General features: G+C 41.8%; 1 protein-coding gene across 2 annotated transcripts in view; it reads right to left on the reverse strand.

Moving 5' to 3' along the window:
* LOC111928712 (serine/threonine-protein kinase PAK 3) overlaps positions 1 to 27,829 on the reverse strand; it is a 117,676-nt gene that overhangs the window by 88,596 nt on the left and 1,251 nt on the right. Inside the window, exons 2-3 of one of the 2 annotated variants that reach the window (XM_086850603.1) lie at positions 2,117 to 2,195; positions 1,828 to 2,018 (exon numbers count right to left, since the gene is read on the reverse strand). The exons of the other annotated variant lie outside the window; for it this stretch is intronic. The gene's annotated coding sequence lies outside the window, so the exon portion shown is untranslated. The remainder of the gene's footprint in view (positions 1 to 1,827; positions 2,019 to 2,116; positions 2,196 to 27,829) is intronic. 2 annotated transcript variants of the gene reach the window in all.

Raw genomic sequence — 27,829 nt, forward strand, 5'->3', positions numbered from 1 at the left:
TCCTGCCCAGATACTGTCCTCTCTGCAGGCACTTTTGGGAAGGTAGCGTCACCTTACCATGTCCACCTGACACTACAACTGTCCTGCTTCTCACACAGCAAGGCAATCAAACTATTTAAATACTTTCAGCACCTGTACTGTCCCAGCAAAAATTTTATCCTCAAACTCACCAAAGAATTACACACCATTTCTTAATCTGCACAGGCAAGAATTTCCTTTTGCATTCAGTGAATGGTGTTTGGGATTTTGGTTTAAAAAACATGTATTTACTGAAAATCACATGTGACTTTTATGATGTGCAAAGCCGTTAAAAATAGTCAGAAACTGAGGGAACCAGCCAGGACACAGAGGGTGTTGTGGGGGCCCCTCTTCAGCATACACATACCAATTTTCACTACGTGTTCGTTGTAAAAAAGAGCCAGTCTGACAAAGATTGGTAGGATAATTAGAATAAGGCACATTCCTCTCAGAGAGACCAGAGTAGTCAGCTTTTTTTTAGCTTAACCAAACAGAGGCTAAGAAGGGTCATCACTGTAATCCAAAAATAACTAAAAAGCAAACACCAAGAAAGAAAGAAAGAAAAAATAGCTAGTCAAGATCAGTGTCTAGAAATAACCAAAGAAGAATAAAAAGGCCATGAGCAAATTTGAACTGGAAATTACAATGTTTCTAAGACCAGAAGGATGAGGCAGAAGCTACTTTTCAATAGAAATAATGGGGGAAATAAGTGTTGAACCATCTTTGGGCATTTATAAATCAGACTCTAGGACATGATATCTGCTGTCAATAGAACTGAATATGACACCCTTGAGCTTCCTCACTCCAGTGTGTGCTCAGCTCAAACCCAAAGTAAAAAAAATAGAGGAAAATGTCAACATTCACAACTATTGTCAAAAATCTCTCATTAAAACTAGGCCACAAAAACAGCAAGCTGTGCAAGGAGAAATGCCCAGAGGAGAAAAATGGCATCTTGCTGAATTCAGGCTCTCTGATAATTTGTGCCTCTCCATCACAGACACTTGCCCCATGCTTGCTCTCCAGCATGATTTGCCAATTGAATTGTCCTGTCACATACCTACAGGGAGGCATCAGGAAACTCTGTAAATGCTGGGAACAACTACCCAAAAGCACTCTTCTGCAGTGAAATAAACTGTTAGAGAGGAAAAAATGAAGGATTATATACTGGATTGTATGATGGTTTATGCAGACATTTTTATTACAGAAATGGTAATCTCTGCCTGTAGATCTCTCCCCCTCTGAAAGCCTGGCAGTGCCACTGAATTACTGTTTATCATGATCATAACAGTACTAAACTCATCCTTGTCTCCCTGCAGGCATGGAGCTTGTGATGATCTCCTTACTTGCCTCGTAAGGTAGAAATAGAAAAATAAAAGGAGAGAAGAATATCAAGAAAATAGATAAAAACATACGTTGGGAGAGACACAGCTAAAAAGAACCTACTGTTCAAAGCACACTGGTCAGCAATGGAACACATCCTCTAAAGGCAACTGTAGCTCATTCCTACTGCTATCACCCCAAGAAGGAATTAATCAATATATTAGTTTCCAGGTACTTGCTGAGGTATCATAGCACCATTCTGCATAGACAAGCAGGAAGGATACCTGCCCCTGTCCTTCACCACTTGCAACCCCTGTTACTAGCAGCATACCCGTAAAGGAGGTGAAAGGACAGAGAGCTGAAGCAATGGAGAGCACAGAAACTAAGCCTCAGTTCTGTCTGCCCGATGCCAGGTAAGTGCAATGCATCTGCTTCCCAGCTGAGAGAGGTTTCAAGGAAGTATCAAAGGAAAACAAGTATGGTGGTTACCTCCATATTTGCTGAGTTTTTCAGAGGCACAATAACATGATCAGAGAATTAGCAAATAAGTCTTTTGGGACTGACATAGCAAAAATAATGGTAAACAGCTTGACTGCTTAGAAGATGCTGCTTGGTGAAGAGTTCTAAAGACTGAACTCTCACTTGAAGGAGGCAGTTTTCACAGGGCAGAAGCCAAAAGCCTGTCAAAAAATAAGATCAACGTCCATTTTAGTTAAATCACAGGAGGAAACTCAATTAACATGGCTAGTATAGTAGAAAGTTGTGCAAAATAACTTACTGGATTTCTCTTTTTTCTTTCCCACAGATAATATGTTGTTTGGCAGTCCCACTGGAATGCCTTTGATCTCAATGCTGATCTAAGAAAATAAAAACCAAGAAAAAATCAAAGAAAAAAATTTAGAAAGCTCTCTGTAAGAGAGCATCCATCTTCTCTTCACACACTGTTTTGCCTCTGCCTCCCCACATATGAGCAAGTGACTCCTGAGAGCTGTCAAGGTACAATGCGGCCTCACACACCCCAGTGTGCCCCAGGCATTTTTGGAAGGCTCTACCAGATCCTCCATTCTGCTCTGGTTTTGCTAGATATATTAATAAGTGATAAAGTTTTATTATGCTGCAGTTACATTTTACAGTCTCCTGTAAAATATAGTATATATATATGTATATATGTGTATATATATATATATATATGTAGTATATAATATATACAGTATAGTGTATAGTGCTCCTTTTAACAGCTTTCTCCCTCTTTAAATTCACAGAAGTAGGGAAGCACAGTCCATGCAGTTTAAGGGTCTTCTGTATTTTGAATTTTGAAGCCATCATCATTGCTGGATTAACTGAACTGGCTGGGACTATCTACAAAGACAATTTATCATTCCTTCTCAGGCTTGTAGAAGGTCAGGCTTCCAGGCAGAGAAACCTAAAATTCAAGAAAGGCTGTCTGTATATTAGATCTTAATTTAGTCATGGTTTGGGAATTTCAGCACTTTCTGAAGGTTAGGCATGTAAAACCTCTCCCTAAGTCACAGGAACTATTAGTGAGCTCAGAAGTTAAACACACATTAAGCATCTCCTGACTTGTGACCAGGATCATAACTGGTAACTGAGCCGTCTGATACTGCCTTATATAGCCCTTTCTTTACAAGATGATCTTATCTGCTCAGGGATCTCAGAACCACTGCATAGTAATTATTCAGTTCAAATTAAATCAGTTGAGATCAAATTAGCCTTACTTTGGCTTTTCCAGGAAAAACCTGAAAGCATGCACTGATGCACATTGCCTCTTCTGATGTCAGCAAAAATGTTGCTATTGATTTCAGGAGAGCTGGGATTTCATTGCAACCTTTAGTGCTTTGAGTGTCACTAAGCAGAAGTGGGACTGTCCCAGATTTCCCTACTGTTGTTAAACAAGAGAGCTGTTAGTTCTAAAGACAAAAGCAGAACTGTAAACAGTGCTACTTGCAATGATGATGATAACTGGAGGGGGAAAAAAAGGAGAATTAATATTTCTCTGTGGCATTGGATGTTCCTAGTAAATGCTAGAAATTGCATTGACAGATACAGTTTATTGTTCACAGAAGTCTTACAATCACAATTTTTTACCTCTACAGCTTTTAATAACCAAAATTTCTGTCTGCGTTTGCACTAGCCCTCTGCAATTTGGAAGCTGTTCAGGTGGTCACACTGCAGCAGAGAGCCTGATCATTAACCCTGTGACCTGGGAAGGGTCCTCAGTCTATCAAAACCTGCTGCTTCAAAGCCTAGCAAACCTCTTCCATGGCAGGGCTGCTGTGCCTGGCTGGTGCAGGAGCAAGCACCAAGTCCAAGAAACAGGCAGATAGTTCATGATACTTTTGGGAAGAATACTCCTATTGGGGGTAATGGAAAGTTCATCTACGTTCACTCCCAGTGAGGGGCTGTACAGCCACCCCTCCTGCTGAGAATCACACACCCAGGATCAAACCACAGGCAAGGGAGAAACTGGATTGGTAAGTCACAGAAACTCAGCCAACCTGTCCAGTATTGCCTCTCAGGGGAACTTTCAATTCAGAGAATTTCTCAGCCCCCCTGAAGCTCTGTTTATGATTGATGAATCTAGACATATGGCAATGATAATAACTTGCTAAATCTTCATGTGCAAGAGGTAATTTTTAAAGCATCATTATGTGCATTAGAAAGCTTTAACACTCATGACACTATAATTATAATCAAACCTCATCTGGCATTACCTAGCATTGGGGAAGAGTGTGGTAGGGGGTAGATAGTTTGCTTTAATTCCTAATCTAATTAAAATTCTCTTTCGTTCCAGCAGCCAAAGCCATCTTCCATTTTAAAAGCATAGCAATGCCTACCTGCAATTATGAAATAACTAATTTCATTTAAAAGCAACTGCTACATACAAGAGACTCCTGTACCTTGGGTGTCCTGGTGAAAAAACATGAATTTCACATCTTTATCACAGAGCTGGCCAGTTAGGGCTCCCTAATAGCCCAGTACTACCATAAAATTAAAATTTATAAAGATGGAAAGCTCACAGCTTTGTAGGGAAATACAGCTGTATTTCATACCTCACAAAACCTACTCTTTGCAGCACAGACCTAAAAGTTAATTTTTGGCATGAGGCTAGCGGAGGATGCTTGGTTCTCTGCACAGTTGGCAGGTTCAGTTACAAACCTATTACTGTCAGGGTGAGAATTACAAGGCAAAACACCACATCTTGAATAATTCAGGAAGTCAGGTTGAAGGATGGTAGCAATTCCTTCTCACTTTAAATCCTGTCCCCCTCTGCCCCACACTGATCTCCTGGGACTCCACTAAACATAAAGCAGCAGGCAATGAATGAGCCAGCAATTACCACAGACAGATGCATAAAGCCCCACCCTCCCTTCTCCCCCATGTGCTCATCAGAAAGGAGTCTCCCATGTCTCTTCTTTCTGCTGACTTGGGAGTGAGAAAGGGAAAGCAAAAGGTTATTGATCTGATCTCCAAACTCAAAAGTGTAGAGCATCCCCAGGCTCCAAGAGAGGAAATCCCTGGTAAGGTTGTGTCAATAGTGTCCTCTGCCTGGCAATACTTCTCACAGCTGAGAGAACTTTCAAGGTGCCCAACATCAATGCTACAGGGTGAAGTCAGAAACTCTACTGGGTTTATAAATCCCAGTTTAACATGCCCACTGTGATTAAAGAACATGTTACATTAATGGCTGGGCTCAGCATCACTAAATCAGTCCCTCCTGCTACAAGTAAGCTGGATGAATCAGACCATTTAATTTAGGGTGATTTTTATTGCAGATAAATCAACATTCATCTGTGAGTGATTTGTTAACACTTTGCAAGATCTTCTAATCACTTTCTGGCTTTCTATCAATCAAAACTTTTGGGTATTACATCACTAAATCCCAGACTAGAGGGGCCAAGGCCATGAATCAAGTCTTGGAGGCAGAACCAAGCAGGTTGTGGAGTGATGGTTTGGTTAGGACAAACTAACTCCCTGCACAAACTAGAACATAAACTTTGCATGAGATACATTCTCCTGTCTTGTTCCACAGTTCCTCAGTCCCATGCTTCCATGTACAAAAATGAGATTAGAGCATGTCCCCCTGTGGGTTGGATCATGAGGAAAAATACCTTCAGAAGAGCACAGGTGTTAAACACTACTCATGCCTATACTTCAAGGCAGTCAGGGATCCTGGCCACCAAAGAGAGCCACAAGAGGAAGCTGTCTCCTTCAAGGTGACATTTGATTCAATTCTATTCTAATCTGTTCTAAAGCACTCCTAGAAAAAGTATCAGAAAACCATTCAGGCTTTGATGTATTGGTATCATTTTGGAGAACTGTGCAGCAAAGGGCCTGAAGAGAGCCAGCACATAGGTACACACGACAACTACTCCAGCGTATTTACTGGACCATTCCCATAGCTCCAGAATGGGGAGGGCAGGACAATTTTCCTCCTGCATCTCAGGATGAACGACTTCAGGTCCTGGCTCCACCCTGGTCAGCCTGTTCCCCATGTCTCCATGAGTGCATACTCAACTGTTGAATGGGAAATTAGGAAATCGGCCTCATTTAAGAAACACTTTGAGATAAGCTGATGACAAATGCTCTAAAGAAGTGATTTGCTCTTCAGGCATGACTTCAGATCTCAGTGGTTGTTCAGTCTTCCAGCATCTACAGATAGCTAACTCTGGTGAGACTTACGCCTTTCATTAACTGCACAAGCTGCAGTCCCAGAACCAGTGTGGTTTGGCTCCTGGCTACAGGGCAGATACAAAACCTTAGCAAGTGCTAGCACAAAGTTATAGTGCCTTATTTGTGTAGTCTCACTCCCACACTGGGAGCTTGATATCTACCCTTCCAATATTTACACACACACGCTTCACACACCAGACTAGACACTGGTCTAGACACTGCAGCAGAGCTGCAGATATGCATAATACACCTTTTTTTTTTCCCCTATGATATTGTTATGAAGTAGGAGGTGTGATTATTCACATATTAGTCCTTCAGTCTCCAGGGAATTATCTGTTTCTGATTTCTATGTTTATACTTTCAGTGTTGTCACAGAAAACATTGCAAGAGATTTTGATCTTGAATACCGATGCAAATTATAAAAAAAAAATCCAGTGTTTAAACCTCATCCCCAAAGCTCAGGAAAACACAGGCTCTCATATTTTTGCTCTCCTCATTCTTAAAACAAAAAGAGAGTAAAGCAGCAGGAGGTCACCACACAAATGGTAGTCATAAATTGATCAGGCTATCAAACAATTGTCATCAAGAAGCAGAAAACAGATTAATGAGCATTCTTTATTGACCAGTCAAGTAACCTGGCAACACTTCACTTCCAAAGCTGAAAACAGAAGGACTCTAATCACTTCCAAGCAGGACAGGATCTTTCCTATGCCACTGGGCAGCACAGCTCTGGCCTTTTGCTCTTCAGCATATGGAGGAGATTAAACAGGACTTAGATACAATACTGGCTGCTAAGAAGAAATATCCCAAAATTTGAATTCCCAATCATGTAAGCATGAAGAGAAATGTGCAAGTCTAGATTAAGGGAGGCATAAGTAAATATTTTCAACAACCTATCATAAATTGTTACCTAGTACTAATAATAAAGTTTTGAAGATGAGCAACAAAGAAGTGGTAAGAAAATGTAAGGGTTCACATGGTGGACAATTATGTCCCTGCATTGTCAGCCTTTTTCATAGTGGTCTATGGCAAACGTAACTGTTCACATTGGCTTGATCTCATTATAACAAAAAGGTAAGGTCTGTAGGCTGGGTAGACTGAGAATATTCCTCCTTTCCAGTGCATTGCCCAGGTCCCTTGTATGAGTATGGGCTCTAAACTACCCTAATTTTACATATAGCCCAGTGTCTGTAGCATACATGCAGATTTACCCTTTCTGTATCTGTCCAGATCAGTTCAGACAGCATGCAAACACATTCCAGGTCATCAACCCACATGCTCATGGCTCACTCCTGGTCAAAACAGCCAAGCTCCAAGGACTTTCCAGCCACAGAGCATAGAATATTTATTTTATCAAGTTTCTGAACAAGTTCAAAAACATTCTACAAAAGGCAATGAAAGAGGTGGAAAGCACCTTATGTCAGCAGTTGTCTTAAGACACTTGGAGTTGATGGATTAAATGCTGCCAACACTGGGATAGGGTTGCTCTTACGCAGCAGGTGAACTGCAGCCTTGTATACAATGGGTACTAGTGGCTGTGTTAAGAATATTCTACAACAACAAATGAAGTGTGTGGCTTTTTTATTTGCATGAGGAACTGCCTTCAATCAGGTAAAAACAAAGACTCCTATGCACAGTGACACCACAGACTCACCTGACTCTAGCGCATGTGTTATGTATCCAACTCCTTACGTACAAAATAGGGGGAAAATGAGTGTCAAAAGGTTAGTATAGTCCTCCAAAAGCCTCTCTGTCCTCTCCCCAGTGCTGCTGCCCCTCTGCTGGAGGAACTGAAATACACAGCAGAAGCAGTTGGCACTAATATTTAAAGAAATTCATAGAAACCCTGCTTTGCCTTCATGGGGATCTATCCCATGCCCCACATTTCCTTGTTTCATGATTCAGCAAGACTTGTGACGGACAACAGCACTAGTGGTGCATGTTCCACACAGTAAGAAGTTCCCTCTGCTTCCATTTCTCAGGTCACTTTTGCCTCTCACATTAGTGAGATGTCTCCCATGAGCTACCCTCCAGTGCCAATGTCAAAGAATTATAAAGGGATGCAGGCCACTTCTGCCCGTTTGTACCATTTAAAGATCAACCTTGTGGGTCACATTTACTCAGTAATTTTACAGAGGTGATCTGAAATATGGGTCGATATTTAATGTCTCTTAATATTAAAAAGATTGATTGTAGCAGGGTAAAATTAACAGTGCAAAACATTGAAGTGTGATCCAACAGCAGCTTCCAAAAGAAGCTGAGATGCTGCTGCAGAGAAGGAACCAGCATTTAGCCCAGTGTCCTTAATAATTGAAGAATTGTCTGCCTTTGTCAGCCAACTCCAAAATAAACCTTATCATCAGTGGGGCCTGCAAGACCCACCTTCCAAGGCCAGGACTGAGGACCAAATGAGAGCATGAAGGAACACGTGAGTACAGCTAAGGATGCATGAGAAATAACTGGAGGATTTGGGTCAAATATGGGAACAGTGCTGCCCATTGTCAAAAGAAGCTAAAGAATCTCTTTAATAAATGCTGCTGTGGAAGACAGAGTTTTGAGGAAGGATAAGAAGGAAGAAAATGAAGTTCTGCTGGGGATCTTGGAAGAACAACTTCCCCCATAAGAGTCAAAGTCCAATAGTCAGTGGTCAAAAACCCCGCAAGCAGGCTAAACAGCCTTTATGGTTAGTTCAAGTGAGATAATGGGAGTTAAGTGGCTTCTCACGCCTTCCCAGCTGCCACTGCCTTCCAGAGTGGATGAGCTACTGCCTAGTTTTGGGCAGGGTGGCTGGAAGCAGCTTCAGGACAGTGCACAGATAGGAATCAGGGAAAGGAAGATGAGCAGTTGGTGTCTGACAGGAAGGGGGAGGTGGAGAGATCTTCAGAGAGGAGGGAATGCAGCCCATCAGTCTGGAGAGGTAACATCTGCACTACCAAGGGAAGTGAGGTAAAATGAGATTTGACAACTTTCAATTGCTCTCTGGGAAGGATGATACAGGGAACTGAGAGAGAAGATAGAGGGGACCTGGATGGGAGAACTTCATTTGCACCTCACCTTAAAAAAAAAATCCTGCCAAGCCGAGCCGAGCCGAGCCAAGCCGAGCCTAGCTGAGCCGAGCCAAGCCAAGCCAGCAGCCTCTCCATATCCTCTAGATGCATTTGTGACAAACATCAATCTAAAAAAAAAATCTGAAGATAATTCAAACACAGATCATAATTTAGTCTAGCCAGTATCAATGATTCAGGTAACTCCAAAGCTCTATCTTCACCGAGATAAAACACCATTATTAGCACAGAAAATTAAACAATTTACTTTGAGATCAGTGGAATCAGAGCTTGTGAGGAAATCGAGCTCTGCTATCTCCTTTTAATACCACATATTTTCCTAAACTAATAAATCTTAATGCCACAAACCACTGTGTTTTGCAGAGGGGGCCAACACCCTCTCTTCATCAGTTCAGTACTTCCTCCCTGCATCTTTCTTACCAGCAGCACATTTTTTCCTAAACTTTTAAAAGTAAAGGTAAAAATACCACTACTGAAAAGAAAAAACAACCAACGAAACTTAAACAGAAAATCCCAGCTGCCACAATGAATCACTCCTAAAGGGAAGATGTTCTGCAAAGCTGTCATTTCACAGTATTACAAAGTTCTGTCTGGGACCAATTTGAAAATAACTTTTTCACCAAAGATCCAAAAAATGCCCCAGAATAACCTTTAGCCCAAATTATCATTTGAGGTCCCAATGGCTTTCACACACACTGTAACCTCTTTTCCTGCCAACACCCTTCTGCTTCTAGCTTCTGATTTCCACAGAGCAGAAATTAAAAACCCAATAATCCCCACAAGCCATTTTATTTATTAATGGGCAAAATTCTCTCAGTTCCTTCACTGCATTTCCCCATAGCTACTAGACAATGTTCAGACAGCCTTCTGCTTGTGTTATCTATGTACAGCTAAATTACATTTAATTCAATTATAAGTGAAAGCCACAGGAAGCCAATATGACAACTCCACTAGATAAATTTCCAGTTCTCTGCCACAATTTCATCTATAAGGTCCTTTCCTCATTTAATTTCAGAATTCCTGGCTGCCTCAAAGCCTGATTTGTTTATTTTAAGACAAAAGCAATAATGTGTCTTTTTAGTCATGTCACAGATTTCTAATGTAAGTAGAGATAAATGAAGTCTTGAGACACTACCTTTCTTAAATAGTCAAAAAATTCCTTTTTATACTGTGAAATTAGAAAAAGTAAATGTTTGAGTTTCAGCACCAGGAGGGATATTCATCTTGCTGAGTGGTTCTAACACAAATCCATGCATAAAAATCACTGTGTATTGCACAAAATAAAATCAATATTTTATTAATAAATATTTATATTAATAAATATTTATTAATAAAATAAATATTTATTAATAAATATTTATATAAAATAAATAAATAGTATAAATAAAATAAAATAAAGCTATTCAATTATATGGCATTTTAATGAGATTTTATAATTATTTTGCATTTTAATGGAACTTGGACAATTAACTCTCTTTAGCTCTTTGCAAATCTCTGCCTTAGGCAATGACCTTGTGTCTATGTCCACCCAAAATCAATGTGTAAAACAAAGTACAGGGTAACTTACGTTTCTGCTGAGGTACAGTCACCTCCAGAATGAAAGCACACAGGAGTGCTCCGTTTAGCCATGAGTCAATGGGGGATTTCACCACACAAGATGTAACACTGAGAGCCTGGGACAAGTAGTTGCATCCCATCTGTTCTTCTCTGCTCTACAGGACAGCAAGGCTGACTGACAGAGAGGAGCATCATTTCATCAGACATTAATACCACAACTTCAATGAATAAAGAGTGGGATGTTGTTTCTGGAATCTCCCTGATGAATATTAACCTGTGCCAACCTGTCTCTCTCTTAACAGCTGAGAAGGAAGGACAAGTTCACAGATGCAAACTTATGAATTTATGGGTCAAGAAATCTAAGTTCTCCCTGGGAACTACATTTCTAAATAAAACCCATCCTTTCAGTGCAGTGCTATTTATAAGAGCTGCAAGTTTATATTGCTCATTCCCCATTTAGTTTAGCCTTTCTCTAATATTCATTATCTCACTCTCAACTTCTCGCTGTCTGCATATCCACTGTCACCTCTCATTTAGGAGTGACTTATTCTCAAAAGGATTTAGTCAGCTGTGAACAGCCAGGCTGAGCACCGTTCATGGCATATCCAGGGAAAGAGAAACTCTAGAAATGTCTGGACAGATTTATTCAGACAACCTCCTCTGCAGACAGAGCAAGTAGGCAGCCCAAAATAACACATCCTGAGTCTTTGGGAATTTTACTCCAGAACTTTGGGTCTGCAAATTATTGCTGCTCTCTGCAGACTTTAGATAGGTAAAGGAGCCTTCTCCTCCACTTCATCACTGTCCGTCACACTCTTCCTAAGCAGCATCTATTTATCTCACTGTCCCCTACATGCAAGAAGCAAACCAGAATATTTCACCATCTGTCCAGCAGCAGTGTTCAAGAGCACAGATCTGACCCACTATCCTGTTCTTCTACATGCCATAAAAACCCTTCCCTGAGGAGGTGACCACTTCTGCCCCTTGTTGGGAGCTGCTGAGACAGGGTTGCCTTCTAGTGGGACTCATTTGAACACATGGCTCTCTTAGATCTCACCTCCAGTTTACAGCATCTTCCCTCTTGATGAACTGGCTGGGTTGATGGCTCATAGGTCTGCAGGGGAACTGGGTGGGTGGCTCCTAGGTCCACTCAAGAAACTGCTTGAGCACAGGAGATCAAGAGAAGTGAGCAACTGCTGTTGGGGCTTGAGGGAAGGGTAACCTGTGCAACCCTTACATCTGTGGGAAATGACAAGGCAGCCTCAGAGTCCAAGATGTGGGTAGTACTATACTTACTTGAGAAAGAAAAAGTAAGCCCTATGTTGTGAATTCATGTTGTAAATATTGGCTTTTCACAATTATTCTGATAAATATATTATATGCTTTCACTATATTCTTTTCTCTTAGCAAGTTATAGGCTTAGATAGGAATTCTGAATGGTAAGGATATGTCTCATCCAGAGAAGGCAAGATAACTCAAACAGGCAAGACAATGGGAGGATCAAGCTGTGGAAAACAGGCTATTATCAGCAGCAGGAAATGGAGAGCAAACTGTTACCAAAAAGCCGGTACCAGGACGTTGGCAAGGGGGAAAGATATGAAGCCCATCTGCTCTCTGAGGAAGTATAAGGGGCCTGGACCCTTATCAACAAGTGACCATCTGCAGCAGAAAGGAAACCAAACTCCAAAATAATACTGACCAGCTAGAATAATAATGACCAGCAAAAATTATGCTGACCAGCAGAAAATAACATGATCCAAGAAGGTGGAACCAGGGAGGGGACATGCTTGAATATGCATTAACCTCTCACAGCAAGGATGGTATAAAAAGCGTATTCCTGAGATACCAGGTGTGTTCCTGGCAACCCACCAGGGCACCCGGCCGTTTTAACCCTTTGCTTTATTTCTTTTGTCTCCTAATTGTCTTTAGTTTATATTAAATTATTTTTATAATTTATTAAGTGAATCTCGTTTTTAAGACCTATATTAAATGAGAATTTACTTTCAGGTTTAAGAGTCTGGCTGAAGATCACAGAGGTGTCCAAAACTCCATACTAGCAAAATGCATCCAGCTTCCTCTTCAAATGAGCCTAATAAACTGGGAAAATCCTGTCAGTCTGAATGTACAGTAAGTTAGTGAGGCACACATTTAGACTCTGACAAAGCTGATTTCCAGGATGCAGTCATGTGCAGTTCAACCAAAGAGGTTAAGTTGTCTCAACACCTCACATCTCTGTGGCAAAAGTGCCTCTGCTTTGTCTGCTCCTGCTTTTGGGGTTTTGTTCAAAAGGACAAAGTAAATTCACCTCTTTTTTTCATCACCCACACTCCCTAAGCCTGCACCGGCTGGCCATACACACAGATATGTCACAATAGAACAGCTTTCTGCAGCCATGGCCATTACAAGGTCAGCTCACCTGAGACTCTTCTGCCAGTTCCTGGACAGAAAACTCTGCCTTTTGAATTTCAATATGCAAAACAAAGCCATACAACAACAACCCCAAAAAAGACAAACCAAAACACACTGTCTTGGGTTGCAATGCAAGATGTAACCAAAAGTATGTATTCTATTACTGTCTGTTGAAACCAGGTGGGGCAGTTTTCTTTATCTCTTTCATGACCCATCCCTCATAACTGAGGATTATCTTCTGTTAATGAGCCAGCTGTTAAAACCAGGTGTGAGAGTATTCTTCCACAGCCCATCCTTCCTCCAGGGGGATATCTTCTCTTAATGGGCCATTGAGTCTCACTGCATGACTGATGAAATTACATCATCCCACTGTGAGATGCTGCACCCAGGGGGAGGAGCCAAGCATCTAAACCTGTATATCTTTGGAGACTTGGAACACCACAGCAGCTCTTCTCCAGTGAATTCCCAGAGGAGAGAGACCGGATCCATCCACACCACCAGACCTTCAGAGGCAAACTCTGCCCTTCTACAGGATTGTTACTTCAACAGAACCAGGTCTGTCACTCCAGAAGGACTGCAGCCACCATTAATAGGACTGCTACCAACACCCTGACTAACAGGGTGTCAGCTTGTATTCTGACTCTGTCAGTGGGTTGTTTTTTTGGTTTTTGCTTTTATACTGCTGCATTTTTAATTTCATTTTTGTAGTAAAGAACTGTCATTCCTGTTCCCATATCTCTACCTGAGAGCCAGTTGATTTCAATATTATAATAATTCAGAGGGGGAGGTGGGGTGGTTCACATTTTTCCATTTCAAGGAAGGTTTCTGCCTTCCTTAGCAGACACTTGTCTTTTCAAACCAAAAGACACACACAAAAAACCAAAACAAAGCAAAAAAAAAAACCCAAAAAAACCCAAAACAAACAAATGAAAAAAACCCAAATCCAAAGAGAGATAAAGAAATAACAAAGAGAGATAAAGAAAATAACAAATATTCACCCTGTTCTTCTGCCCTTCTTACCAGAAAAGGACAAAAGTCAGAACTGGTTTTAATCAAGGCCCAGTGGCTGAAAGTAGTACATTTGAGGGAATGAAAAGGCAGGTAGATAAATGGTTCTAATTTTGGCATATCCTGCTTACAAATGCACCACACAATATATCACCCCAACCAAAGCAGATGCAGAACTGGTATCACAAGAACAATGCTGAATCCAGATCCTGGTTTCAGTACTTACGCCAAAACAAATATGGCTCACAATTGTTCACACCAGTACCTTGCCTGGGCTGTGCTTACATTCCTTTCATCTTCCTCTTGCTCATGTTTCCTGGCAAATTATATTCCTCACCAAAAAAAACAAAGCCTGCTGAAACCAGAAAATTGGAATGTTTGCTGAAACCAGACAATCAGAGACTAAGTGTTGCATCTGCAAAGATAAGCATGGAGCTAATTCCAGAAGCCATTTTCATCCCATTAACAGGGTGAATCAAACTGTTGCTAGGCCAAAGGAATCTGCTTAGCCAATCTATTTGGACTTTGATTCCCCAGGTTTCAGTATACGAAGCTGGCAACATGAGTTCTTTTTCCTGAAATCAGTAGATTCAAACAAGAAATAGCATCTCATGGATCAAAACCACACATGGTGGCAAGTGTTACTATCCAAATCACAGAGAACTGGACAAATACAGTCAAGATCATGAAACTAAACCTGCTTTTAAAAAAAATCGGTTTTACTGGATGCAATCCTGTTCAGATTACAAATCCTTAAGAATTTGTCACAAGGTTTAGTGCTATCATACTTTCAAAAAAAATAAAATTGAGAAAAATCACACTACAAAAACAGGAAGAACAAACAAAAAGAAGAATGTAGCACTGGGGAACAAAGAGACACGGACCCCCTTATGCATCCAAAGAAGACTGCTTTATTGTAGAAATCACCCCTCTTTTATACCTTTAATCTAAACCAGATGTAACCAAAACTTAACAGAAGAAGAGCATTGGCTGGCTCAGCTGCAGTCTACTGTGCATGAGTCATAACTATCTCTCACCAGACAACTGGCTTCCAACTGTCCAGCCTGCAGCTGTGCCTTCCCACAGGGCCTTCTGGTGAATATAAGCCTTAACAACTTTAACAATTATAACCCCATATCCCACATCTCTCCCTTCTTTTTTATTAAGCTACTCCTAAAACATTAATAACCGTGACAACAATAATAACCATAACAACTTTTCAAAAACTCTAACATATGCTTATAACATAGCAACTGCATCAGGGCAGTGTGACAAAAAGCCGTACACACCATGATGGAACCCACTCCACATGGTGGCCCGTGGAGACACAGGCATAGCTTTTTTCCCCCTATTAACAAGTCCAGGGTGAAATGCAGATAGAAGAAGAACTCTATAACTTGCAGAGTAGTTATAAGAGTAGGTATGAATTGATTTAGCACTGAGGTGCATGGGAGATACCTCCTCCGAAAAGCATGCACCCCTTTGAGCTTTGGCTTTCTCTTTTTATCCTTTACAAACTAGGGTTACACAATATGCGTAATACATATTCATTTCCCTAACTCAGCCTGTCTTTGCTTTATATTAACATTAGCTCCACGCCCCTTTGCGGCTGCACACTGGTCGTTTTTGGTCATTTCGGTGGTCGTATGGGGGTCTTTGGGACGAGGTCAACAATTTTCTCTTTGGCTGAACTTTCACCTTATCTTCTTGCACATGCTTCTTTTAGTCCTTTGACCACCTTTTGGACTTTGATACCGTTCTTTCCGGCTTAGGGGTCCAAAGAATCCCATTATCCTGTGGTGCCTTTGTCTTTGCATCTTGTTTGTGTATTTTAGCTCTTTATCTTTTCTTGCAGTCTCGCTCTTTTCTTGCTCTTGTCAGCTCCCCCTCTCTTCTGGTCAGGCATTTCTTTATGCTTAATTCTTAATTTCTTTGTTTCAAGGGGTCCTTTCCATTGTCCAATTAGTAAGTCCTTTACCATTACTGGAGGTCTTAGATGAGCCTTTTTCTGAAGAAATACTGTCTCTCCCATGCAGCCTGTCCCATCTCATCCCAATTTAAAAAATTGAGGACATATACAGATTTAGTATGCTTGCCATGAGGGCACCCCAACTCCTGCTCTTGTTGTTTTTAAAATACGAAGGCAGTGCCTGTTATCTCCTCTGCTGGGCCTCTTGCAGGCAGGACGACACACATGGCACAGTGTACAGAATAATTATGGTCTTAACAGTAACTTGCCTTGTGGGAGAGTGGGGAATACCTGTATTGTGAGACACACCCCATTGCTGCAAGAAGTTACAAACTCGCTCTGAGAGGTAAGCAGGTCTGTTGTCTGTTTGGATGGTGTTTGGAGGGCCTAGAGTGGCAAAACAGGTAAGCCAGTGCTGAGTAGCATCACAGGCCTTCTCTCCAGTGTGAGCAGTTGCCATTAGAAAATGAGAATACGTGTCAATAGATACATGAATATATTTTAAACAACCAAACTCTGGGATATGGGAAACATCAGTTTGCCAAATGGAGTTAGCAGTTAAACCTTGGGAGTTAGTGCCTCTTGCTAAAGGAGCAGGAGCAACCCCATGACAGGAGGAATAAGACAACAGGGTAACTTGGCATGTGTAAAAGTGTTTGGGACCACACTGTAATGTGCTGGTCGTGGGTGGGGAGATAAAAACTCCACAACTCATACTCTGGGTGCTCATGATACAAACAGCCTCGTTTCTGTCAGGAAAATTAATCCACGAACACCAGAGGTTTATGTCCAAAAAGGAGACAGAGGAATCCTTTTTCTTTATTCGAATAAAGGGAGAGGCCATGGGGCATTCCCCTGGGGTCTCTCAAATTTTTGGAGGGCGCAGCCTCCTTTTTATCCTAATTCCCGGCCGCTTGTCCCTTCTCTCTTTCCCCATAGGCTGAGGTACTTGAGAGGTACAGGCTTCCCGGAACGCCTGACACCTGGGGTACCTTCCCCCCCCACCCCCAATGCATAATCCCTTCTTAACTTTTATGGAATTCATAGTGTTCTTTCAGTGCCTCTTTGATCTTCTACTGGAATCCATCCCATTGTTTCTGTCGTCTCTCACTGATAGCTACATCTTATCAACTGACCCACAGCTTGTTTGTAAAGACAAGCTCATCATTCCTCTCATTTCTTATTCAGAACTCAAATACCCAATTTAAATCTCCTGGGCTATACAGTCACTGGCTGAGATCTCTCTCTCCCCGCCCAGCTTCCTGGCCAGTGGTGTGCTTCTCATCTTGATTGGGGCTGGCCAAATTGGATTTGTGTTATGGTCAGATTTACTTTGTCCAGTCTAGGCCAGCTGTAATTTGTCACAATACTGTGACAATTTACCCTTTTTGGTTAAATTTAAAAATGTAAAATGTTCTCTGTTATCCTATCTGCAAGTGCCCTTTGCAGACAGGATGACAGGAGACAGCATGGGTCTAATTTGAATGAGGTTTTCCACTTAATTTGACAAACCTAGCTCCCCTCAGCCAGCAATGTGTCTCATTTACCAATGGAGTTTGTAGCACTCGCTTCCAGGAGCTGCAGGCGAGATCACAAACCTTCAGGCTAACATGCCACAGGTTAACTACTTATAACTTAAGTTGTAACTACAACTACAAGTTGTAACTACAAGTTACAATTTAACACTAAAAACTAGAAACTATTTAGAACAGAAATTATAACTCCACTCAATAAACAAACAACGTCCAACCTTTAGAACTGTGAGAAAAAACAATTTAACAGAAAAAACAATTTGTAAACAAATAGAATGTATAAATTAACTGTAATTTCAAGAGTCCCAGATTTTCACGAGGTAGGTGTATAAGTTGTTCTGGTCACTCTTCTTCACACTGCCTCTACTACATATGTTGAGGGGTCATCAGGAGGATGCTGGTTATGGTCCTGGGCAGGATGTAAGGTAGGATGGACACATCTAGCAGGTACCAAATGTGTTCCAATGTCTATGGAAGCACAGGCATATCCCTGTCCCCAGGTAATGAGGTTCCACAGGCCTCCCCACCTATTGGTGAGAAGAGATTTTACCATTACCTTGGGCTTGGGTGACTGATCATCACCGGATGACTGTAGTGATAGAAAGTGATTTAAAATTACTGGGTCCTGGGACTTTTCTGATACTGCTAAATGATTCAGTGTATAAACAGCTTTAGCTACTCTGCTCTGTGGGGTCTCACCAGACATTCCTCCCTTTTGTTTTTCAATAGTATGTTTCAAAGTGCCATGTGCTCTTTCCACGATGGCTTGTTCTGTTGCTATCTTGGGAATACCAGTGTGGATTTGCTACACCTCAGAGCTGTAGGAAATGTCTTGCTTTCTGTTAAATGTATGCAGGGCCATTGTCTGTTTTAATGGTGTGAGGGATGCTCAAAACCACAAAAGCCAATCGCCAATGTGCGATGGCTTCCTGACCCTTTTCTCCTGTGCACACTGTAGCCCATATTGCTGATGAAAACGTATCAATGGATAAAAGCACATAATTTAGACATCCAAATTCAGGGATGTGTGTGACATTGGTTTGCCAGATTTGTAAACCACGCAGTCCATGGGGGTTTGCTCCCATCTGTAGTGGTGCAGTGTGGCCTTGGCATTCAGCACAGGTGCTAACAATATTACGAGCCTCTGTGTTTGTCAGCTGGAATTGCCATTGTAAGGCCCAAACACCTTGCTAGAAGAAATTATGTGATGCCTTTGCTTGTGCCACCATTTCTGGCTGTGGTCCAGGCAGGGCTCACTAGCATTTGTGCTCTAGCATTGCCCTCTGTGATGAAACCTGGTAGATTTGTGTGACTCCTGATGTGTAAGATATATGTAAGGGTAGGTTCTGGCTTGGATGCTATGGCATAATTCAGCAAATGGAATAATTGTGCATTGTCAATTTCCTTTAACAGTATTTGGTCTGGTCTCTGTGATGTCAGCTCTGTATGCAGAATCAGTTACTATATTTAGAGGAATGTGGGGAAAATTTCGGAAAGCCATAGCCATAGCATGCAGCTGCACTTACTGGGTGATCCATTGTAATAACTTTCCAATGTTTGCCATTCACCTTCTTCTTTCCATGTTACAATGTTTTTTCTTGTTTTCCCAGAACCATGAGTAAACACTGTAACACCCTTTAAAGGTGTTTGGTTATTCAGAGGTTTAAGAGACAATGCAGTTTCCCCACTTGACTTCAGCAATCTATGGCTTGGTAAATTATAAGTAATTTGTGCTGTGAAATTTTGCAGGGCACTTTACAAAGATGTACAGTTAGCAAAACACCATTTGAAGCGTTCTTGTGTCACAGGTATAATAATTTTTATTAGGAATTTTAATTTTTATTCCTTTAGGAAGGATCCCTAGCATTCAATTGTAAACACCTATGACAATGTTTGATAATTAATTGTGCAATTAGTTCACATACTGTGGGTGCTGTTTTTTTTGGTTATGAGGTAAAAACATCCACTCGAGAATGTGCAAAGGATTGGGCCACTGAGTACTCCCCTGCCCAGTAGTGCCAGTAGGGTGAAGAATTATAATGAGAACAAATACAGTGATACACACCTCTGGGAATATCTGGTGGATTTGTCTGTTTATGATAGCTTGCTCTACTGTTTCAAGAGCAGGTTTTGCCTCTGGGGTTAAATTTCTGGGGGAATTTAACTCTGGATCACCTTTTAGGAGGTCAAATAAATTGCTAATTCTGAGTTGGTCAATCCTAAGTAAGGTCTGACCCAGTTGATGGTACCAAATTTCACCTTTTTGAGAGAGGACTCTAATTCTTGTCTAATCTTGACAAATAATTCTTGTAGGATACAAATTAACAATGATAATAAACACTGTAACACAGATTAGAAGCTCTTGAGCATATATATAAAAGTTTTTGTTTCAAGCTTGAGTATCTGTGGATTGGAGTACACGTTTGCAGCTTTCATTAGGTCTCGTAATCTGAAGTTAACATGTGCTTGGTTAGTGTTCAATAGGAGTGGTGATGGAGCTGGAGCTGGTTTCAGCTGGGTTGCAGGGACTTGTTCTCTGGAGCTGGTGGTAGGGTGGATGGTTCCCTCCATGGGGATCTCGTGTTTCCATCAGCGATATGGTTCCTTGGGGCTGCTGGAGCCTTGGCTGCAGCAGCGGTGGGTGCGAGGCTGGGGCTGGGGTCCAGCACCAGGATGTTGTTGGTTCCTGCTTCTGGTGTACTTCTGGGTATGACCTAGGGACGCCATCCAGGCGCTTGTAATGACGTCATCTGGGACCCCCCTCCCACTCTGCAGCAGCCTGCGAGCATGGCCAGCAGAGGAGGGACTGTGGGTGTGGCTTCTGAGCTGAGCCAATCAGCTCTGGGCAGGGGCGGTCTGGTTGTTTCCATGGTGATGAGGGTTGTGGTCAGCTCTGGTGGCAGGGAGGGAGTCTCAGGAGAGGCGTGGAGCTGCGTCATGACGGGCTGACCCTCCACAATGGCAGCGTTCTCTGAGCCGGGACGGCAGCTCTGCGCAGCACAACAGGTCGGGGCAGTTGCTGGATGTTCTGGCGCTGCACTGCATCTCCTCGGTGAGGCCGCGCCTTCGCCGCTTGTCTTGTTTCCCATGGCTGTGGCAGTGTCATCGCAGCTCTAGGCTCGGCCACTCCCCCTGCTCTGCCGCTTGGCACATTGCGTGGCAGGATTGTGCAATTTGGCTCGTTACCACCTGCCGCGGTTTGTCTGCCTGCTGGGACAACGCCAGCTGCCTGTGCACCGTGACACGGTGAGGTTGCAGGAAACGTCTTGCTAAGAAGCAGTCGCAGGGTGAGAGGCGTACTCAGGGTGGCGCAGCTGCGCGCGGCAGCCATTTCATCCCGCCGCCCCCTCCACAGGCTTGGAAGGGCGCCCAGCCCTCCCTCTATTGCCTCCGGTGCCCAGTTCTCGCCCTGTATCCCAGTATTTGACAGTCTCATTGAGTGGAAAATAAGTTTACAGGGCTTTATAACTTTTATCCCGCTTTCATCGCCTCTGGAAGCTGCTCGAATTACATAAGTCGAGCGGTTCGTCCCCATATATTTATATCAAGGGCAGACTTCAGCTGTCCGATCCATGGTTCTGAGCCCACGTTATTAAAGCTAGCAATGCCTCTTTATCATTTTCTGCCTCCCTTTCTTGTAAAAGAAGTGACCACACCTTCAAAACTGGATGATGCAGTACAGACATCCATCCCCCCCATGGCTCTGGTGATTGTTTTCTTCTGTTTTTAAGGGTAAATAAAAAAACATACATATTTGAGCGTTTTTTTACCACAAACAGCTCTCCTCGCTGTAAATTTTAGATGGCTTTTTCTGCACGCCTTCTGAGTTATTTCCAGCTTTTCTCTGTAGGTCAGGCTCTCCTCAGCTATTTTTTCCACCTTTTCGCTATTTTGGACAAGCTCTGCACGCTCTGTCCTGTGTCTCCCCTCCGCTCTGCTTAAAGGAATGGCTGTGTTCTCACACGGGGTCACCACGTGTTATGTGAGTCGTGGGTTGGAGACAGAAGCCGTGACTCAAGTCCTCTTGATCATCAGAAAAAACAGCCCTTATTATTGTTTGGAACTTACTTATATAATCAATTCAAAACACCCAGGCTTAGATAGGTCATTGTCTGGGATCGATCTCCACCCAGATCTCTGGCCAGTGGTGTGTTTGCAACTAAGCTCTAATAGGGTTGGCTGAGGGTCCCGTGTAACTTACCCAGGGACTTGTTCTGGCGTGAACTAGGCTAGCCGAATTGGATTTGTGTTATGGCCAGATTTACCTTGTCCAGTGCAGATCAGCTGTATTGTGACAATACTGTGACCATCAAGGTACATTTTTTCCTCTGATAAACAGTAAAGAGGGGAAAAACCAACAAACCTCTTTATCTCCCCTCTTCATTAATTAATAAGCACTAAACTGAAAATGAAAATGGACAGTTTCTTTGATCCTGTGAGAAAGCCCCACAAAACAAGTAAAAGGATCCTGCCCCATTTGTCACGTGGAAGCCATGACTTGCAGGTGGTATGGCAGAAATGAAGTCCCACACTCTGATGAACTTCATGTGGGTATGTGCTCTCCCAGTGCACTCTGTGCTGGACAATAGCCTAGGCAGACACCTGTCTGAGTGCCTTTCTGAATACACAAGAGGAGGATATTCTATTTCAGTTCTTGCAGCTATTAAGGAGTCCCAGTGAAATGGTCATTAAAGAACTGTCAGGCCAAAATGTGCTGCACTTATGGAGCTTTTATACAATTTGCCTCTAGCTGACTGTAAAGACCGGGGATGATACACAGCATCCATTTTATAGAGATCTCAAAGAGAGAAATAAAAATAGTTTTCTATCTGGAAGATGCAAAGTGCAGGTAGGTTAAGTGAAAAATCCAGTCTCTCACAGCAAGGCAAGAGGAGAATTGGGGAAAGAATCCAAAGCAGCTGATAATAGTCCTGTGACCTCAGCACTAAATGAGGATCTTCCTTACAGCCTCTTTCTCAAAAAAGTTTGTCCTGCCATGGTGTACTCCAAAGAGTACTACTGATCTGTGGGAGCTTGTATGGATAAGCAGAGAAGGCTCCTTCAGTAAGCAAGGCAGCCTTTCCAGGGCTTCTTCCAGAGGTAAGCAATCTTACCGCCTTGTTTGGTTTTAGGCTCTTCCTATTTTTTAATTTAATCTGAAGCCTGTGATTCATTGTTACTCAGCAATAAAGTGTTTTCTGTAAAATGGCTTATCAAACTTAGATGAGGCCTTCCCATTAAGCAATGGCAAGATTGATTAGATATATTAAAGGTTAGGTGTAGAGCAAAACTGAAGATCAGGGCATAAACTCTTACTGAGTTCAATAGAATTATGAAGAGTGGTATTTCTACACATATCTTTTCCCACTGCTCTACCCCGTATTTTTATGTATTTGTGTAATTATCCCAGCTTCCTGAAAGGGGGAAATGGTAATGTCTCCCATGCATTGCTTAGCTCCACACCCTACAAATTGTGAATTAGTTAATGTGGCAGAAAAGCTGCAGTGTCACAGGCCCTGACCATCTGCCCTGTGACGTATGTTTACCCATAGATGGGATGAAAGGGATGTTTTTGATGGCAAGAGTTGGGAGGTGGGCAGGGAAGAGAGCTTGTCCTGCAGACATTGAAGTGTGGCCACCTGTGTGTGAAATAGAGGCTCTCAGCAATGTTTATCTGATGGTGCAGACCTGAATCCCCCATTCCAATACTTTTGTCCTTAGCAATGCTTGCTTTCCTACTCCCCATCTTCAGCAGTGAAGATGCTCCATCCTCCCTAGGTAGCCTATTGTAGAATTTACTATCCCTGCTGGTGGAAAGCATCCTTAAATTGATATGGATAAACTTTTGAAAAACATACTAATCTGTGTGCTGATCTATGAAGGCAAGAAAATGAGGTACAATGTAGGGAAAATAACTGACCAGAAAGTTCCTATTGTGTGGTCTTCATACTGTCACCTGAGCAACACAGGACATGTCATATCAAGCTAGAGCAGCAGAGAGGTGGCCTTCAGAACTACTCTAATATTGCAGTCCTTATTCTATCACAAAAATAAAACATTTACACCAACCACCAGACAGCAAGTCAGTTTTTCCAGCCAATCCTCTGTCTTATTATGTAAGAGACGTTGTTTGATTATTGCTGTCTGCTAACCTCTGCATAAATCAGCCATTAAGGACTAGAACAGAATTTGTTACTGAAAATTCTATCAAGTGTTTCACTGACTTTTTAATACACCATCATGTATATAATGTACATTAAGTGCATTAACCTGCTTGAGCCTATTGGAAAAAATTTTATTCACAAACTCTATACTACCTAACAACAACATAAGAGAAAGGAACAGTGGTCAAAACTTGGGAGGGATGGAGAAAGTTAAATACAAATTTCTCAACTTCAGAACTCATAAATGGTATTTAGGAAAGGGCATTATCCATTATTTTACCTACAAAGATGTTTTTATCTCCTACACAGTTTTATTTCCATTTTGCTTTGGCTGACACATTTTCGTAGAATCACAGAACCCCAGAATATCCTGAGTTGAAAGGAACCCTCAATGATCATCAAGCCCAACTGGCCCTGCCCAGGACAACCCCAGTAATCCCACTAGGTATCTGAGGACATTGTCCCAATGCTTCTTGAGCTCTGTCAGGCTGGTGCTGTGACCAGTTCCCTGAGAAGCCTATTCCAGTGTGCAAACCCCTAGTGAAGCACCTCTTCCTAATATCCAGCCCAAACCTCTCCCAACACAGTTTCATGCTGTTTCAAAGCCCTTGTTAATGAGGCCTATTGACATTTAAGGCCAGTGCAGATGATCCATACCTTCCCTTTCCCACAGAAATGTGTAACTTCCACACTGTTTATGTTCATGATCACAAGCTGCCTTGCAGAAAACGCTGCCAATTCATGGTACCCAAGGTTTAAAATTTGGGAAACTGCTGACACTGGTGACTTTGCTTGGGGCACACTTGGTGTCAGGGAAGAAAATGTCTTGCACCATACAAATATGACAGAATGGATCCACCGCAAAATCAAATTAATCCCTTAGGGGGAAAACATGCCAACAAATGGGTTTCATTACTGAAACTGCAAGAAGCTCCTGAAAAACCCCACAGGTAGAAAAGGGAACACATTAATTCAGCACTTTATCCAGTCCAGTAACATGGTCTGCAGTCTGTTACATAATGCTGCATTCAAAGGTAGGATTTAGGGGACAGGTTCATTGTAAGGCTACAGCTGTGACAATCTGAACTTCACATCAGAATAAACCACATGGTAGATCTTAGCCTTAGGAAAGCTGCCTGTAATGAAAAGCAGTTATGAAAAGGCCCTTTTCAATATTTCTTCTATCCTCACTCTCTCTATATATCAACCTATTTATATATATACTTTTACCTACCAAGAAGGTATAGAAGATGAAACCAGACTCTTCCAAGAGGTGTACAGTGAAAGGTAACAGACACAAAGTGAAACATAGGGAATTCTGATTAGTTTTTGGGGTTTTTTTATGATGGTCAAACACTGAAATTACATCAGAGAGGTTGTAGGATCTCTTTGTCTAGAGATATTGCTAATTTAACCTGAACCAAGCCCTGAGGAACCTGCTAAAAATTGGTCCTGCTTTCAGCAGTAGGCTGGACTGTATAAACCCCACAAGTCACATCCATCCTAAATTATTCTGTGATTTTTCTTGGATAAATTTGGAACCAGACTATAGGCCCTTAGTAAATATTAATATAGTTCTATAATACTTAAACTGACCCTCTGCACCGATCAAGAATGGAGACAGGCTGTCCATACTCAGCTAAAAGGAATAATAGCACTACCCACAAAATACCCACAAGGGCCAGCACCCACACTGGAGAACTCTATATTCAGAAATCTCCAGTGCACTCAATGAACATTTCATCCACCATGGACTCAGTGTGTCCTGGGAGATTCTATACATACCCTGCTACAGGATCTCAAAATGTATCTTATTCTATCTGAAGGGTTAAGGCTTCAACTAGGAGGATCATTTCAAGGCACTCAAGAGAGCACTGTGAGCGACTGAGAGTATTTAGATATACTGAAATAGTTACAGTCTGATGATTTAAAGTGATATGTATTGATGCCCAAAGGTATTTTTGGGCCCATACTTTCTTCACTGACTGTTTTTATGTAGTTATTTGTCAGCTAGTGACAACCTATTTGGAAATATCAAGGAACATGAAATCTGGAAGTTTATCAGTGTGTGAGCGTTCACTACGAAATCTCTGTGAAAATAACCTTCAGGGACAGCAATCGGTCAGAGAAGCAGTTTGAAGCCAGCTAAGATAAGAATAAATATTTATGGCAGCTAGGGATTTTGCATTTAATACCATTCTGCTAATGCAGATAAATATCCAGATTTCCCTGGCTTCTGGAGAGTAAACCTGGTTTTAAAGAGAAATCTACACAGCAGCATTCAAATAACATTACAAGTACTGGTAAGGTTTTTGGAGAACATGTTACCCTAGTTTTTAAGATCAAGATGAAATCTCAGCAATTTAAACACCTACATCAGGCAACAGATGCAGAAAGATTCATGCTCTGTATCACTGCTGCCTGTGGCAGAGGGATGCCTCTACCTGTACCATACTGTTCACCACTACACTGTACTTCTACCTTTCAGAACTGTACTTCATTCACAGATAAAGCACCTCTCACTTATTTTGACATCTTTGCATTGAACAGTATAATCCAAAGCTACTATTTTACTACTTCTACCCATTTGTGTCTGTGCTAAGGAAAATGTTTTTGTGGTATAAATCCCAAGCTCACAGTAAGTGCTTTCAGCTTTGAAGTGATGACTACCTTTACAAGACTCGGTTTTCAGGGAAGATACAAAGCTCAATTAGAGTTAATCATGCTATTGCAGTCAACCATGTTACAGCAGCAGATCTACATTGCTGCCTAATCAGGTAGCGCTTTCCTCTCCAGCTGACCAAGAAGCCAGAGTTGCATCCTGTCCCCACCACAAATTCAAGTCACATCAAAAGCGAAAGAGAATTCAGAACAAATTATTCAAAGGGAAGCAGAATCAAAGAAAATTATTTCCCTTCCTCTGCCTATTCACAAGCAGAAGAATAACTGTGTTCTACAGACTGTTATTAACAGTCTTCACAGCTAACCACACCACGAGACACTTGTATCCCAGCTGGATGCTACTTGAGGCTGTGACTGCAGGACCACTGAGAAGTCACTCCACTTTCTCATGTAAGTTAGGAGCTTAATTCACATGCTTCACAACATGAACTTTAAACTGTTTTCAATGCACCTTCAGATTTCATGAAAGGAAATGAGCAAAATTACAGATGGGCCAGTTTTTTATTTTTTTTCATACAACAGCTCTCAGACTGCTTTAGCTCACTGATTCTCATTCCTTCAGTGCAATACCTTAATTTCTGGATGTCTCTTTAGACTGAATACTCACATTCTTTCTTTCCTCTTCCCTCTTGTGACCGCAGTTCCTGTAAGCTTCAGAAAGGAGGGCACCTAGCTCCTAAACAATTCTAGCTGTCACACTTCTGGCTGAACAAAAAGGGGCAAAAGGAACGGAGTTGGAAGTTGCAGGCACAGAGCAAAGAGAGGGCAGGGTTTTTCCTCCCCAGTCTTTCACTAGTCTTAAGCAAACCACTTCCCTTATACATTGCTATACATCAAAGTAATATTAAATTTTGCAGGCTTCTGGCAGGATTTCCAAAGTACAGTGCTCAGCTACCAGTGTACAGGTTTGAAGCATTAAAGCACTCTGGAATTCAAAGTGTTCAGTTCTCTTAGACATCAAACACAAATTTAAAAAGAATGAATATACATATAAAGAGAATCAACATATTTATGATCCCTAGTTAAGAAGTCACCTTCAACATCAGAGCTATTGGAATAGCCCTATCTATTCAGCTTGTCAGCCTCTCTACCTTTTAAAAGAATACTAGAGATCACAGCAGTCAATACATTTATTCTATCATTTAACATATACTTATCCTAACCTAAATCTTTGCATGATCCTGAGAATTGTCACTCCAGTGAGAATGACTTGAAGACTTACAGACCACAGGTTTGACCTTTGTGAAGAAAACTATTTACATATAGGGGTGCAACAGTTTACTAGAGCAGTTACTTTTTTTAAAAATAATGGAGAAGGAGTGTTCCAGTGGCCAGTAACTGGGACTTCTATCAGCATTAGAGACTTTGCTGCAGCAAAGTTTTTACAGGATCTCAGAGCTCACTATCTCTGTT

The sequence above is a fragment of the Cyanistes caeruleus genome, chromosome 14 (genome assembly GCF_971803275.1).
Source record: "Cyanistes caeruleus chromosome 14, bCyaCae1.hap1.1, whole genome shotgun sequence".
Taxonomy (NCBI): Eukaryota; Metazoa; Chordata; class Aves; order Passeriformes; family Paridae; genus Cyanistes; species Cyanistes caeruleus.